The 17,411-nt window shown below is 41.8% G+C and overlaps 1 long non-coding RNA gene across 1 annotated transcript in view; it reads left to right on the top strand.

The window, feature by feature from the left end:
- LOC123278353 (uncharacterized) overlaps window positions 1-16,031 on the top strand; it is a 43,126-nt gene extending 27,095 nt beyond the window's left edge. Inside the window, exons 3-4 of the long non-coding RNA XR_011495399.1 lie at window positions 12,777-13,009; window positions 14,101-16,031. This is a non-coding gene — a long non-coding RNA (uncharacterized lncRNA). The remainder of the gene's footprint in view (window positions 1-12,776; window positions 13,010-14,100) is intronic.
- Window positions 16,032-17,411: the final 1,380 nt, after the last annotated feature.

Here is a 17,411-nt window from a genome sequence, read left to right as displayed (position 1 = left end):
TAAGATAAAAAAAAGTTGCTTCCCCACTTCCTGTCTGAAAAGGGATTCTTCTGGCTGAATAGGTTGGTAGGTTGGGTCAAGTGACCTTCATTCACTGGGAGTGGCCTGGGTTCTGCTCCTCCTTGGTCCTGGAATCCTGGCCACTTTTAGGCATCCTAATGGTGTGAATTTGCTGTAGGATTTGCTGGGGGGCTATGCTTTACATGCAGTGGGTCCTTAGCCAGTTGGTAGTGGTGATGATGGTGTTGACGTAGATAAGGTTCCATTTGGTTCAGTCAGAGTTGGCTGCACTCCTCTGGGAAGCCCCAGGGTGACTTCTCCTCTCAGACTCCTTAAAAATACCAGTAGTTGGAGACCATGAGTGCCTCTCTAGGTCATAATGGCCTGGACCTGTTATCCATTTGGGTCCAGTCAGTCTCTGGGGATCTCTGTTGGTTTGGGTTCATGGGTTGATGGACATGCAGTCAGTGTGGTCATGGGATTAGAAGCCTTAAACCATACAACTTCCTAGGTCTAACCCAAGCCCTTCATTTTGTTGATGAGACAGAGGCTGGGTAGAAGGAGGAACTTGACCTGATGGCAAAGCCATTGGTTGAGTGAAGTTTAGAATCTGGGTGTTCTGACTCATGGTTCGGGTCACCATCTGCTCCTTCAGGGGTCCTCAAATGGCAATGATCTCAGTCAGGTGGGTGCTTGTTAACCATGCAGATTCCTGGGCCATCTATATGAGGTTCTGATTTTTAATAAACACTCTGGGTCAACACTATACAACCAAAATATGATGTGAGCCATATGTGTATTTTCGATTTTTCTAGCGACCAGATTAAAAAGTAAAAAGAAACAAGTGAAATTTTAGTAATATATTTTATTTAGTCCAGTATAGCCAAATTGCCATTGTAACATATATTCTATCTAAAAAATCATTAATGAGTTATTTGACTTTTTTTGGTACTAAATCTTTGAAATTTGGTGCGTATTTTCTACCTATAGCACATCTTAATTTGGATTAGCCACATTGCAAGTGCTCAAAAGCCACATGTGGCTTATCATATAGGACAGAGCAGATCTAGAATTGTTCCTTCTTAATCATTGGAGCTCTCCATAAAAGGCATGAGCTGCCAACAAAGCAACGAGCTCCCCATCGCTACATTTGTTCAAGCATCTAGTGCTGTAAAGTTCAAAATCCAAGTGCTCCACCACCCGAAGCTTGTTAAATTCTGTGGGTTGCATCACATTAGTAGACAGGGATGTGTTTACACAGCAAATATGCAGGAAACCATTGGCCGTCAGATGACACAGACATCTTGAAGCCACACGCCACTCACATACCACTGATCGTGTGTGTTTGCACGTGGAGACTATTGTGCAAGCACTGGGAACTATATGTGCTGAAGGCACGGGTGCCCAATGAAGTGTTTCAGTGGAATTTTCAACCAGAAGCAGCTGAAAGTTTTTCCAATTTAATCTGCAAATGCAGTTGGGGGATTTTTCACATGAATCAACTTGTTTGGCTTGACAAACCTTCTCTGTGCTCAGTCTGGGTCTCACAAAGGTGCTCTGTGTGTAAATTTGCAGGAGGGTGGAAGGAGGTGCACGGAAGTTCAAGGTAAGCTTTTCTGAAAAATGCAGCACCAGGGAGCCAGGGTGGAAATGCAGGAAGGGTCCCCTCTCTTAACTTTCGTCTCTCCCTACGACAAGTACCCTTCAAAGAGTTGAGTATGGAAAAACATTGGAATTCTATCTAATGAGGTGGAAGCACACATAATGGGACTTACAGTTCTGTGTATGTGTTACTGTGATTAATTGATGTAATTAGCGATTAATTATATTTGAAGAATAGCTATAAAAGATATCAATTGTTTACCACTCACCATTCTTTTTCATCTGCTTTATGCTTCATTTTGATTAAAAAATGAGTAGTCAGAAGGAAATTGGGTATCTTGCGCGTGGAAGGATGTTATGTTGTGTTGTGGCATCTACTTCAGTAGGATCTACTTATGAGGCCTCGTGTGATGCTGGAGAGTGAAAGAGGATGAGAACGCAGAGTCCAAATAATAAGAACAATGGCATAATAAGAAGAACCACCAACATTTACCAAGCATCGATTATGTCTCAGACCCTTGATATGGATGAACTGAGTTAATCCTTGGAACAATTCTATGAAGTAGGCACTGCTATTTGCCTCCATCTTACCATGGAGGAAACCGGAGCACAGAGAGCTTAGCTACTTTGCCCAGGTCACCCAGCTGGTAAAGGGCAAAGCCGGGATTAAATTCAGGTGGATCTTTAGTTCTTACCCAAAAGACTACAACCTGTTATGCGTGGAAGACTCCTTAAATGTCCTCCCACCAACTTTCCATGAAAGGAGAAATCTCTCTGACCTTCCAGCCTGGTGGTCATCCAGCTCCTGCTTGAATGCATCAAGCAATGGGGAGCTCATTACTTTGCTGGCTGCTTGTGCCTTTTATGAACAACTCCAATGATTGGGAAATTCTTCTTTATCTGAAATCTACCTCCTATGATTAGCAAAATTTGATTCCCCTCAATGTTCTTGGGGTGGAGACTACTTGAAGCTGCAATAAGATGGAACTACACCTAATGGGACTTAGATCCCTGTGTACATATTAATACGCTTGGAAATTAATTTTTACTTTTGGAGAATAGTTATGAGGACACCAATTGCTTAAATCTTCTTCTTACCATCGTTTTTCATCTGTTTTACGCTCTAGCCCACAGATCTCCTTACTCCGTGACCTGTTGCTTATCTCAGGAGACTCCACCTCCGTACTGTTCATAACCAAATTCTGTTCCCTCTTTGAACCTAAGTCCTCTCTGCCATGAGGTATTCTTTGGTAAGGGAACAAGTTGTTGTTACCAAAAAGAGCTAAATGATTATTTACCTAAGAAGGATTAAAAAACAGGAGGTGATTTCCCTCCTCTAGACTCAGAGAAAATATTAAAGCTGTTTGAGCATCCGTGTTGTGTTGGAGGGTGACTAGGCTTCCTTCAAGGCCATGTGACTGGGCAAATCCTTTAACATCGCGGGCCTGGCTTCCCTGTCAATCAAATGAAGAGCTTGAGGCAGAGGCTCTGACTGATCAGGGGATGCACACCCGGACCCCCGGGGCAGCTTTTACAAAGGCACGTGGTAGGAATGCTCTGTCAGGTCCGTAAATTGGTGAACCCATTATGGGAGAATTCTCTGAGAGTCTATGTGAGGAAGACAGAGGGCTGCTGCCCCAATGATGAAACAGAAAGAATACTTTTAGAATTCGAGAGGGTCGAATCAGCAATGAAAGCTGTTGTTGATCTGAATGGGAGGTATTTTAGTGTATGGGTGGTCAAAGCATGTTTCTACCATTTGGATAAACTCAGGATCTTGGACTGGGTGAAACAAGTTTGATTTTAAAAACTAGAGCATGAGTCGTTTCTGATGATCCTCAAATGAGCTGCCGGCTGCGTAAAGAAGGAAAAAGCAACAGCCAATCGGCATTGCTGGTGGTTACAAAGACTCTTGGAAGAACTTATAAGATATACGTGCATTGATCTCTTTTTTATTTTGTGGTTTTTAAATGTAGTATAGAAATACATTTTTTAAAAAAGAAGGTGTGATGGGCACTGAGGCTTAGGAATAAGGGTTGTAGCTGGGAGAGGAAGGTGTGTGAGGTTTGCGGAATCCTGAAAGGGGCTGAGGCAGTCTGTGCACTGCAGAGAGGAGGCCGTGGTGCACATGGCTCCCTCGGACACTAACAGTAAGAGATGGGAAGATGCTCATGGCAGCTGAGTTCTGCGGAGCTTCCAGCAGATGGGGTCAGAAACTACTCAGAAGTGCTCTGGACTTTTTGGTTTTGAAACTGCTTGCCGGGTCTTACTAATAACACAGAGGCAGTGCAGCGCCCTGGGTTTCCCCATTTGGGAATTTATACTTTACCAAACCAAGCATTGTTGTCTGAGCTGCCCCAAGCGCTGGAGTCTTTCTGAGCATCGTCCTGCTGCTTCAGTTCTAACCTCTTGGTACTTTACCATCCAATACTTGTAGCAGAGCCTGTGCTTCAGTCTCATCTTATCCCCCAGAGTGCACCATGCAATAGAACAGCCTGGGAGAGAGAGACCAATGGGAATGACAGAGGCAGCATCCTCTGGGAGGCTCCTTCAAATGGGGTGAATCTTACAACCCAAGCAAAGGCCAAGCAGCCATCATGACCCATATTCCCTTCTCTCCCATTGTGCTTGTTTTCCCCAGCTCACGATGGTCCAGGATGAGAAAGAGAGGGGACTGGGGCAGTAAACAGCCTCTTTCAAGGGGGACAATTTACATTTTCTCTGCTGGTGAACTCTATTTCCCTCCATGAACCTTGAATGGTTTGTATATCAATCACCTTTGGTGGAAATGAAATGCAACTCGTGGACATCCTTTGAAAAATTAGGAGTGTTAGCTATACCCCAGGATTATTATCTTGTCTGAATGGTGTTCGTTTCTTGGAAATTCTTGACTTTTCCCCATGATTGTGAAAATGCTCTTCAAGAACAAATCAGAGGTTCTCAGAACCACTCAGAACCTGCTGAGAACTGCCAGCTCCCCTGATGAGGTGCTCAAGAAAGACCGTGAGCAAGTGCTTATGACCGCTGGAGATGCTTCCTAGTCTGGGGCTCAGAAGAGGCAGGAGAGGAAGACGGACACTGTCCCCCTTGAGGGGACTGTGCCTTCCTAGGATGAGTACTTTGCTAGGGGTATGTCATGTGGCAAGGTTGAGCCCACGTGCCACAGTCTGGCTGCTGGGGCCATGGCCCAGCTTCACTATTATCTTCGTGACCTTGAGCAAGCTCCTTAACCGCTCTAGTCTCAGGTTCTTGCTCTGTATAATGGGGGAAGTGGTAGTACCTTCCAGGGGTATTGTCAAGATTAAGTGGGTGGATCAGGTAGCATGCTTAGAATAATTCAATAAATGCCAGCTCTTGTTGTCATTGAGCCCCATGTGACAGCTATGTTACCCCCACTTATTCCTCACAACCACACTGCAAAGGCAGAGGTATTATCCCCATTTTACTCAGAGGAAAAGAGTGGTCCTGAAAGATGAAAGTCTCATGCTATGCTAGTAAGTGGCAGAGCTGGGATTTTTTTTTAGCTCAAGACAATTTATCACTCATAACTCATTCAGGGTTCACCTTAAAATGTTACCAATAATATTTAAAATAATTAATTCATATAATCTGTGTGTTCTTGACATTTGCAACATTTCTTCACCGTATAAGGAAAGTGCATAGAGAGGCTTCCTGGGCAGCATGGACTGTTCTGGAAGGGTCTGTGCAGCTCTACCAGGCTTCCATGGTCTAGCTCCTTGCCTGCATTCCTAACTGCCTACTGGAAAGCTCCACTTGGGTCCCCCACAGATGCTCTAACTTCTATAGGTCCCAAATGGATCTCATTACCTTCCTCCAAAATCTCTCCCTCCTTCCATGGTCACTCTTTCAGATTAATGGCCTCACAATCCTCCCCTTCATCCAGGCTGGAAATGTTGGCACCATCTTTGACTCTCACCTGCATTTAAAATTGGTAGACAAGTCTTGAGGACTAACCTCCACAATGTCTTTTGACTCTGTCTCTTCTCATCCCCACTGCCACCATTGTAGTTGAGGCTAACATTAGGTAAGGTAGGCATAGCTGATAGGACAAATAGATCTCAAAGCACAAAATGGCGCAAAGCCTATGGAAGGTTAGCTTTTGCTCACATAACAGTACTGGGCAGGTAAGCAGGTCATAGTGTGGCCCTGACCCTGTCGACATAGCCATTCAGGGATTCAGGCTGACGGAGGCTCAGCCATGTTCACTGGGCTTCCAAATATACTCCAAAGTTAGCTTCATCATTTCCAGCTGGAAGGGAAAAGGCAATGGAGAGGTACTCCAGGAGCTTTGATGGGCAGGGCTGGCAAGTGAGCCCACCACTTCTGCTCACATTCCACATGGCCACACCCAACTGCAAAGGAGGCTGGGAGATGTGGTCCAGCTGCATGCTCAGCCTCAGCTATAAGGCTTTGTCACTTCTCATCTGGTTTTTGCAGTGGCCCTTGGATTGGTCTCCCTGCCTAGTCTCTCTCCACATCCAATCTATATTTCACAATGCTGCCAGAGTTAACTTCTAAATCACCAGTCCTACAGGCTTCCTGTTGCCTTTAGAGCTATATCCATAATGTGGCATTCAAATACCTCCACTGTGATTCTAGTCTAACTTGCCAGCTTATCTCCTATTCTAACCCTCGAACAGGTCAACCCTTGCAGACCCCATGCTCCTCCTGGAACAGGCCATGCATGTTCACCAACCTGTGCCTCTGCTCTGATCAGGATGCCCTTCCTTACCACTCATGGTCTGAGTTCTGCTCATCTTTTAATGTGTTATTCAAAGCCCACCTTCTTCCTGAAGTCCCTTTCAAGTTGTCCTCAACTGAAAAGGATCCCTCTCGCCCCTCTGCTCTCCCTGCAAACACTTCTCCTGTAGCCATAGGAGAAACGTATTGCTTTCTGTTACAGCCCCTTGTTGAATCCCTTGCCAGATGGAAAGCTCTCCTTATGTTTTGCCTTCTCTTAGGATAGGATAAATCCAACCTCCTTGGCAAGACACACCAAAGCTTTCACAATCTGTTTTCAACAGCTATTCTCAGGCTTCATTTTTGCCATTCTTCCCTGAACTGGTCTGGCCACTTCGACATGCCTCAAGTCTCCATTGCCCTATGTCCTTCCACATTTTTGTATCTTTGCCTCCGTTGGTCTCTGCCTGGAAGGCTGTCATGGCACCTCTACCATCTGGTGAACCAGTGACCACATCACATGCTGTGTTCCTTTGCCTTCCTTCTATCACAGGTGTCCACTACCCTCTGGGAGAGCCTATGCTTACCTCTATTCTAGTCATTCCCAACAGATGTGAATTCTTGAGAACCAGAATATCCTTATTGGTTTTTTGGAGTTTGATGCAAGACCAATGTTTGGTGCATAGAAGGATTAAATAAGCATTTCTTGAATGAATGTCCCCACCTATCGAGTTAGCCAAGTGCTGTTCATCCTTGCCTCTGGAGGTCTGTGCAAACAGATTATTCTCAATCTAATGATAGTGCAGTCAGGACTTCTTGAATGAGCAGTTTCTTTTGTCATTTGGTGCCCCTGCTAAGATGGCAGAACGCAAGTTCATTTTTCATATGTCAAAGTGGCCAAGAGTAGGTAAAAATCTGGGAAAAACCCAAAGCACATAATGAAATACCAAAAAAAAAAAAAAAAAAAAGGAAAGAAAAAAGAAAAAAGAAGCCCAGGAAAACATATGTGAGAAATGAAGTTCACATTCTTGAACTGTTTCTTCTTTCTTAAAAAATTGAAACGTCTCCAAAGAGTACAGCCTTAAGAAACTTGGCCCAGGTGTATTTAATTTTCCAGAACGATATACTGATGATTATCATCTGGGAGTGTGAATTCTTAACCCTTAGGTCGACACCTACTGTTTGCTAACCACCCTGAAAGCTTTAGAGTTGTTGCCAAGGCAAGAAATGTCAAAGGGGAAAGATCAAAGTTCAGTAAACTTAGATGCCAAGGGCTCTGGGTTGGCTCGAAGGTGGTTCAGGTAGAGGGGATGGAGAAATAGCAGTGGGGTCTTCAGAAGGGCTAAGAAAGTTGGATGCGTGGCAACACCACATGTATTTCATGGTTTCAGATTCTTGAACGTTTTCTCAATCATGTGACCTGGGGCAAGAGAAGCTAGGCACATATCCATTTTTCACTTTTCTATAAAGCTGGAATTTAGAATGCTGTTGTTCTGCTTGAAATGCAAGGTCAGAACATCATATATATTGCTTTAAAGTTGAAGTTTCCAAAGTAGACAAAGAAACAAACACACTTTCAACTCTGGTGCTGGAAAGAACTGAAGGATAGCTTTTGGGGAATGGCCAGTTTTTCTTCAAGATGGTTTTTTCCTTACATTGTTAGGTTTTCAGTGCCTTCAAGATGCACCACGAAAGCTCTATTTTTAATGTCGGCACCCAGGTGAGAGAAACGTTCATTTTCATGTCCTTTTTTTCTTTATAAATGAACGAGTTATTATCAAACCAGAAAATGCATGACTGGAGTTTTTTTAGCATTTAGACAAACATCCTTTGGCAGCTCACAGCCCGGAAACAGATTTAGTTGCTGTTCTCAGCTGAGGAATTCTGTGATGTCGGGCAGGACACATCTCTTCTCATCTTCCTTTTGAAACACGATGTGGCTTCTGTGACACGTCACAAAACCTACTTCTAGTCTCAGTTCCTCAGACAGCTTGAGGAAAGGCTGAGGACTGTATTTCTTCCTATTAGTTGGAAGTTTCCAACAGTTTTTAAGGTGGTGGAGGGGATGTATAATTTGCAAGGGTATATAAAATGCGTGGATATTTATGAAATCTCTTTGTTTGTTTTGTAAAACTACAGATTGGTCCACTTTCTATCTCATGTTCTTTGGCACAGTTACATTTTATCCTGAAACAATGACATTTTCATGTTTCAGGACAAATGTTTTGCAGTGACATTTTCCTTCTTTCTTTCATTCATTCCCATTCCCACCATTGACTGTCTGTTTGAAACCCAAGATTCTCAGAATGATGACATGAGGGGAAGATACCCAAGTGTTTGCACCCTCTCTTCCTACAGATTTTCCAGTAGTAACAAAGGCCAGGATCTTTGTGAAATTCCTGTAAGACTCTGACCTGGGATACAAGAGCCGCTCTGCAGTTCCCTTGACATGCTCTGGATTTGTCCTGCAGAACTCTTTTTAAGGCTATGCTTAAATATCCCCTATCCTCCTATTAGATGTGCCATGTACCTTTTCATATTCATTCATTCACTATTCATTGGACACCTATTAACCAAGTGCCAACTTTTAACCAGGAACCGGGCCTAGCAGTCAGGATATAATGGCACACAAACCAAACACAGTCTCTGCTTTCGTTTAGCTCACAGGCTAGCAGAGAAGCAGCCGCAACAGTCATAACAGCAAAGGGATAAATGTAGACTGAAAGGAGAGCAATGAAAGACAGAGATGTGGTTCCATGAATATGCAGAGCCACGTGGAACCACATGGAACCAAGGAATCTGACCAGGACAGTTTCTCAAGGAGCAGAGATTTGAAGGGCAGGTAGAAATTGTCCAGATGGAGGAGAAGTTAGGGAAGGAGAGTGTCTGAGAGAGGGAAGACTGTGTGCAAAGACCTTGGGACAGGACTTGGTATATAACTGACAGGAGGCCCTGGGTGGAGCTCAGAGTAGGGAAAGGTCTGTGAGGTCAGATCATGGTGGGTGTTCTAGGTCATGCTCAATGTTTTCTGCTTTGCTTGGACAATGGAAAGCCAAGGAGGAATTTAAAGTAGAACTTTGAGCTTTGAGAAGATCATTCTGGAAACTGTGGGGAAGAGATTAGATCAGGGCCAGGGAAGATACGACGGGACTAGTTCAGACAAAAAACATCAGTCTCTTGGGTTTGTAGGTTGGTGGCCATGGAATTGGAGAGACGTGAAGGGATCTGATAATTATTAGGAGGGAAAATGGACAGGAGTTAGTAATAGGTTGGCCATGATGTGTGGGTGGGAGATGAAGAAAATGGTGCCACAATTGTCCCTCAGTTTCTACCTGGCAACACTGGATGTAGGAAGAACCATTCACCAAGAGAGGAGACACAGGAGGAGGGAAATAAGGGCTGGGTCTGGGAGAGAAGATCATAAGGTCAGATTTGGACAAGTGGAATTTGAGATGCCCACATGGAATTTATGGTTCTGGAATTCATAGATAAGATCTGGGCTGGAGAAATAGATTTCAGTCATCAGTGAATACCCAGTTGGATATTCAAAATTCTCCAGGTAGGCCCAGTTTGATTGGTTGTATTTAAGTAGGGAAACTGTCCTAAACGTACAAGCTACAAAAATGACTTCACATATTTCAATGCCCTGCTGATGAAAGAAAAATTACAAGTCTCAATGGTCTTTACCCGTATCATCACTCATAAAAGTAACAAACATACCATTTTTATTCTTAAGTCAATATTTCTCTGTAAGCCTTTCTGTGTCTTGGAGAAATTTCTTCCATAAACGACACCACCTCATCCCAGTGCACACTCAAAAGGGAAATAAATGGAAGCAAGCACGTGATGGATTCAAGGAGCCCATATGGGTTTAACGTGGTCTGTTTTTTGCTTACTCAAGCATGGCCTCGGCTCATGCTCCCGTGCCACATCATTAATGCCCAGTTATTAACTGCAAAGGTTTTAAAAACCATTAAAAAACAATCCTCAAGTTGTTAAAAAATGCAAAGTCCTTTTTACTTTTAAACGTTTTCAAGGATCCTAAAACTGTTTAATATTTTGAAAGATTTAGTCCTATAACATAAATTATATTCTAAAAGTTGGGCCATTGATATGGGGTATATTATTACCACCACCACCACCATTACTGATCACTAGGCTGGACGCTAACTCACTTAAACCTTCTTGATAGGTGGTGTTACCTCCCTGGTTTTCCAATGAGATTGTTGATGCTCTCAGAGGGTACAAAGCTAGTATGGCAGAATAAGGATTTGAAATGATATGTGCCTGACTCAAAGTCACTGACCTTTAGCAGATGTGGGCCTTGCTTTGGGGGACTTGACGCATATTTTGTTACTTATTTTCTTTTGCTCCATAGATAGTTCACTCTCTTCTTAGAACTAGTGCCTTTGAATGGGCCTTTGTTCCATTCCTGCTTCATTTAAACAAAGCATAGACTAGCCACCTGAAAAACAGGGTTTTGAAGGTGGTCCGTCAACCTACCACTCCCCTCCTCTTTCCTGAACTATGTCTGTAAAGTGTCTTGAAGATGCAAATCACCATATAAATGCTAAGTATTATTGTCTTCATCCGGAACCGTGAACGAAGCTGCTGGTTGCAGATAAGAGAGATTTTGTCTCTGAAAAACTGAATTTTTGTTTCTTAGCTGACATATATGGAACCAGAACTCTTCCATGGTGAGAAAGATAAATCCCTTGACTCTGAAAAATGACTTTGATGGCCATTTGGTTGGAGAGGTTAACTATTGTGCTGGGTCCTGGTGTTGCGAGCAGCAGAGTGGGGAGAGAGAGAGAGAGAGAGAGACTAAGAGAGAGAGAGAGAAAGAGAGAGGAGAAGTGCTCCTCAGACATTTGTTTCAGTTGGGAAATAGGGACATTTTAGTGTGGAATCTGATATTTACCATACATGGTGCTTTTTGCCCAGAAGCCTCTCAGAAGAATGCATTCTTGCTTTCTCCCTTGTCCACACCCACCAACGATAATCAACGCCACTTGGGTGACTCTGGAAGCTAGTCTAAACCGGCTACACCACTTAATAGTTGCAAGGATAGGTAGAATACTTTCTCCGTTGAAACTATTAGAGGAATTTATAGACTATGTAGTTAGCCGTGAAAGATATTGGCAAGGGCATGGAGCTAGCATTCCTCTCTTGTCTCTTCACCCCGCCTCCTTCCGTAAGTGGCAAATCTTCTCCATGTCCCGGGATTCTCGTCGTGTTGTTCTGCTCTTTGAATCTCTGCCCTGGCTTAGTTTTTCTGAAGACTGCTATGTTGCCCGCCCCTCCGTGTTTCTATGAACTTTGTTAATAGCTCCCCCTTCAGCTTGCTACTGTGTTTGTTTCTCTAACCTGCCTTCACTTAGATATGGCTCCATCTGAACAGTTGTGCCGGACAGGCTGTCTACCATTTTGCATTTTTTCATGCATGGATATGCGTGATTTAGGCCTAGAAGTATATTTTATTAGTTAGATGCTATAGAAGGTCAAGTTTGACATAGTTAGAAGTTACCAGCAATATTTAAAAGAATAGGTTTATTTACCTATCAACATTTGAAACAAGCATATTTGGGGGACGAAGACTACTTTGAAATTTGAGGTTCAATAGTTATGAGTTTTCCTAGATCTATGGAAAATGATAACTACTTGTCTCCTTTCAGAGGAATGGTGCTCATAGAAAACAAATTCTCACAGGGGCCGTGGCTCATGGGGGCTGTTACGCCAGCCCCTGTGAAACAGTGCCTATACTTAGGAGGCACGGAAATGAATGCTTTAGAAATAATGATCATTTTGTGGTTCCTCAAAAAGTTAGACATAGGATTACCATATGACCTAGCAATTTCACTCCTAGGTTTATACCCAAAAGAATTGAAAACAGGTACTCAAACAAATACGTGTACGCAAGTGTTCATGGCAGCATTATTCACGACAGCCTGAATGTGGAAACAACCCAAATGTCATCAACAGATGAACGGATAAATAAATTGTGGTATATCCATACAATGGAATATTATTCACCCTTAAAAATAATTGAAGTACTGATACATGCTAAGATATGGATGAATTTTAAAAATATTATGCTGAGTGAAACAACCCAGACACAAAAGGTCATATATTGTATGATTCCATTTATATGAAACATCCAGAATGGGTAAAGCCATAGAGACAGAAAGCAGACTGGTGACTGCCAGGGCCAGCGGGGGAAGGGAAATAAGGAATAACTGTTTAATGCATATGGGGCTTCCTTTTGGGTAATGAAAATGCTCTGGAACTAGATAGAAGTGGTCACACAACATTGTGACCATACTCAATGCCACCAAATTGTTGCTTTTAAAATGGCTAATATTATGCTATGTGAATTTCACTGCAATAAAAAAAATAACTATAGCAAACATCTTCTGAGCACTTTCTGTGTACCAGGCTCTGTATTAAGTGTTTCACATAACCCTCTCATTGAGGCCACACAACCCCTCTGGGAGATGATGATGGACTCCTTTCATTTGACGGATGAAGACCCTGACTGAAGCCCAGAGAAGTTAAGCAACACACTCTCCTTCTGACAAGCTTTCTAGAACCTCGAATTCCCAGAGTTAAATCTGATGACTTGAATAAACTTGGTTGGAGGCAGCTGTTTCTCAATCACTTCCATTTTGAAAGAACGCCTCTCTGCCCTGAATTTGGACACTGGGTGGTAAGTGATTTAGAGGCTGTGGTTCTGTGTTTAAAAGGAATGTTTTCAAAGAGCTAGTTCTGGGTGGATGCAGAGGTGTGCTTTAGAATTTTTGGGGGATGATGAAATTTAAAAGGCCAGCAAGACTTCTTGGAGGAATCTCATAAGGAGGGGGTTCCTGGAGGGCAGGCAGGAGGGTATTAGGATGGACACAGGGGATCAGTCAAAGTGTACTTGGTTCTCAATTCATACTCACTGGTCTATCATCAAGTTTCTTTGTAAATTTTTCACTTATAAAATTTTAGCTTAAATCTCATTGAGCCAGTAATTAGGGATTTAAGGATCTTCAAATATGCAAGTTGTAAAATATCTGGGTTGTCCAGATGTTGCATGATCTGTTTTTCTGCTGTGTTTCATTAACATGATTTTATGGACACTTTAATATTAGGACCTGCCTACCATATTGGGGTACTTTTTCTCCTTCTCCATTCATTTGCTCACACACTCACTCATTCATTAATTCACTCACTCATTCATTCACTCACTCCTTGATTGATTGATTGGCTCATTTAACCTATATAAATAATACATGAAAAGTTGCTTATAAAAATGCAAACAGCATAAAAATACATCAAGCAAAAAGTGAAAGTCCTCTTGTACGGACCCTCCCAGCTCCCTCTCCATCTTACTCCCAGCCCCATCGGTATCACCCCACTATGTTAATAGTTCATAGTTTGGTGTACAAGCATCAAGACTTCTTCCAGACATTTATTTTATGTATACGTGTATACCGTAAGAGTTTCCTGAAGTTGTATACCATAATCTTAACTGACTCCTATTCTGGAAAGTCTTTTCAAAGTAGCAAGTATTTTGTTTTTTGACTTTTAAATGAATTTTTAAACCTTTTTATCATAACAAAACTTTGCCGGTTACTCTAGAAACTCCCTCACTCCCACCAAAAGTAATCACCTTTATAGTATTACATTTGTTGCATCTTTTTGGTTTAAAAAAAATGTGCAGCCCTAAACACTACAGTTGCAGTGATTAAAAAAATTGTTTTGGGGGCTGGCCTGGTAGCATAGTGGTTAAGTTTGCATGCTTTTCTTTGGCAGCCCGGGGTTTGCAGGTTCAGATCCTGGCTGGGGACCTACACATCACTCATCAAGCCAAGCTGTGGATGCATCCCACATACAAAATAGAGGAAGATTGGCATGGATGTTAGCTCAGGGACAATCTTCCTCAAGCAAAAAGAAGAAGATTGGCAACAGATGTTACCTCCGGGCCAATCATCCTCACCAAAAAAATAAAATAAAATAAAATAAAAAAATAATAAAAAATTTTTAGATATAAACTTGAAGATCCTGGGCCATTTGACCTTTGGAGCATCCCCTAGGCTGGATTTTGCTGATCGAACCCTCATGGTGCAGTTCAACATGCTCCTGTGTTCTCTATCCTCCTATACATTGGCAGCTGGATCCAGAGGTGTCACCAGATTCAGGTTCAGCCCTGGGCTGGCCCATTGCAGGTGGTGCTGTGTTCTCCCATCTCACGCATGCTCATTTCCCCATTTTTTCCATGTTGGCAGGTGTGATGCATGTTGCCTCAATCCATTCATTCACTGGGGCTTCAGAATCTTGATTCTCTAATTCCATCATTTTGTTTTCATTTATTAGTTGGGATAATTTTATAAGGAGATACTTCTTTTCATCTGCTATTTGGTTACTTAGTAGTATAGTTTGTATAGGAAAGAAGGACAAATGTGTGATAATTTCCTTTTATTTGCCTAGTTTTCAAGATAATGTATTGGTTCCTTGTCATCCTCAAAAGTTTACCAGTTAGGTTTTTAAAACATGACATTATGAGCTCATGGATTTAAACATGTTGATCAATTTCAATCTATTGCAATTCTCATCCTTATGGGAGTTCACAGTGTCCCATTTTTGACCCAGAGAAGCTCTTCAAGTTAGGTCTGTATGACCAGTTGCGCTTATGTCCTCTTGACATGATTCTAGAACTGGGTTGGTCACTGTTTCTAGGCTTTTATGGTGGACAAAGCTGGGAAAATACACACACATACTCATACATATGTATACGTATATCTATCTATCTATCTATCTATCTATCTATCCAAAGATAAAATGCCTTGTGAACTCACACTGATTTCTACTCAAATTCAGGACTGCAGGGTTTTCCTTTACCTCCTCTATATTACATCTGTATTTCCTTTCTTTTGCACCAAAATCCTTAGTTCTCAAACACACAGAATTAGAATATCTTATAATTTCGTACTTGCTTTGTCCCACAGTCTCAGAATGACAACATAATACTGTTACAACCAATCATCATTCCTGAAAACAGTTAACTTATTTTGTCACATGTGCCATCTTCAGTCTCCCTCCATCATTTATGGCTTTGCTATATCCACATTGTCAGATTTATGACTATATAGTTATATATACTATAAGGTCTCCCTTTTAACCTTCATTTAGTCTTAGTGCTTCAAGTAACTCCATGTTGAAATGCTCACCATCTGTCCTTATGTATATGCTCCTCTGGTCATTCTGGTTGTCTGAAGCATATGCACTAGTAGACTCCTCAGGAAGAGCTCAAGGGGACCATATTTTTGGAGTTCCAGCATGACGGCAACCGTTTGTCTCTGCTCGTTACACACAAAGTTCGGTGTTGCTGAACACATGACAAATTAATTCAATGCGTGATCTGGGATTTTCTTTTGCTTTAAAGGACACCATTTGGACAATTGGCAAAGTTTGAATAAAGTCTTCATAATAGGTCTCAATAATAGTATTGTTAATTTTCTTACTTTGATAATTATATTGTGGTTATGTAAGAGAATGTTCTTATTTTTAGGAGACACAAACTTCAACAAGTTATGGATAAAAGTTCATCATGTCTGCAACTTATGGATCTGTCTACACACACAAGCACAATAAATAGTATTATTTGGGGAATCTAGGTGACAGGTATATGTTTCTGAATTCTTTATGTTATTCTTCAACTTTTCTGTAAGTCTAAAATGATGTTGAAATAAAAAGTTAAAAATATTTATATAGACATGCATTTCTCAATAAACATATAAGTGTGTATGTATGCCTATTTATGCCAGCATCCATAATTTTGTGGTACAATTTATTGTATCTTTTGAGTTGTATTTTTTTTCAGAGATAAGCAGTAGAAACTTCATATGGTGTTTAAGGATTGATACTTGGCACCACAAAATATGGGGTATCAATGATGAATCCAGAAAATATGCAGAGAAGAAAGATATAAATGTCTTGTTTTTGAAGAAAAAAGAATCCATTGTCAATGCAGAGATACACAGATTTGATCTTGATTGATTTTGCATAGGTGATAATTTCTGCCGTATTTTCTTGATCATTAACTGAGCCCTTGTTCCCCTTTTCCACTACTTCTTTCCTTTAAAGCCAGATAGGTATGGACAGAACTATTATTATTTTGCATTGAGTGTCCTAAGTAGATTGAGATTGGTGGTTTCAAAGTAAACAAACAAAAGACAGATGCAATGGGGTTTCATAACTAGATTGGCTTTAGGGTGTATCAACTTTTAGGCAAGTTCATTAAAAAAACAAGTTTCTCCTCCCTGTACTCAGTCCTTAGGGACTAATGTTCCAAAAAGGGAGAACAATTTTCCAGTAAAACGAACTCTGTGAAGATGATATGGATTTTAAAGACATTCCACTTTTGTGCTATTTTTAAAGGCTTATGGAGATGGGCTGCTGTATAGCTAATTAGGAGACTCCCTGGTGGGTGGTAGTGTTGTCCTGACATCATGGACACAGATGGATGTAAATGCCCTCATGCTTGGATGTCTCAGTTCCTTTGTCTAAAATACTTTCATCTTTTCCACTAGATTGTAAGTTTTCCTTGTAAAATAGAAGCACTCCTTGAAGATGTGAAACAGATTTCTGCCATTTGGGACGGTAGTCCATAACTCACAAATGGGTGGTCTTTGAAGTCTGTTTCTAAGTCAATGGCTTGAAATTCAAAACTGCATCTTTCTATGGGCGCAGGGTAGTTAAGTTCCCAGATCAGCTGACTAAAATTTACCAAGCCCACCATGTTAATTTCTGTAGTACTGAAGCAATACTAGAGACCTAATCACCAGGGGTGGTAGTGGCTCGCAATTGGGCCATGGAAGGCAATTTCTTAAAGGTCCCACTGGCTGCATACTCCCCAGAGTGTAGCTCCTCTTATGGTTCTCCTCCACTCAAGGACGTGCATGCTCCTTATTGACTACCAAATATATGCGCCCTCTTCAGGCAGTATTCAAGGCCTTCAACCACATGCTCCACCTTTCCTGTCCCCTATGTGCTATTTCTCCACATGGACACTCGCCACCCTCCCCCAGTTTCCCACCTTTGCCTATGCTGTTCTTGGCACCCAG

The sequence above is a fragment of the Equus asinus genome, chromosome 18 (genome assembly GCF_041296235.1).
Source record: "Equus asinus isolate D_3611 breed Donkey chromosome 18, EquAss-T2T_v2, whole genome shotgun sequence".
NCBI lineage: Eukaryota > Metazoa > Chordata > Mammalia > Perissodactyla > Equidae > Equus > Equus asinus.
Note: the sequence above shows the minus strand (reverse complement) of the source record. Positions and strands in the feature narration are given on the sequence as shown.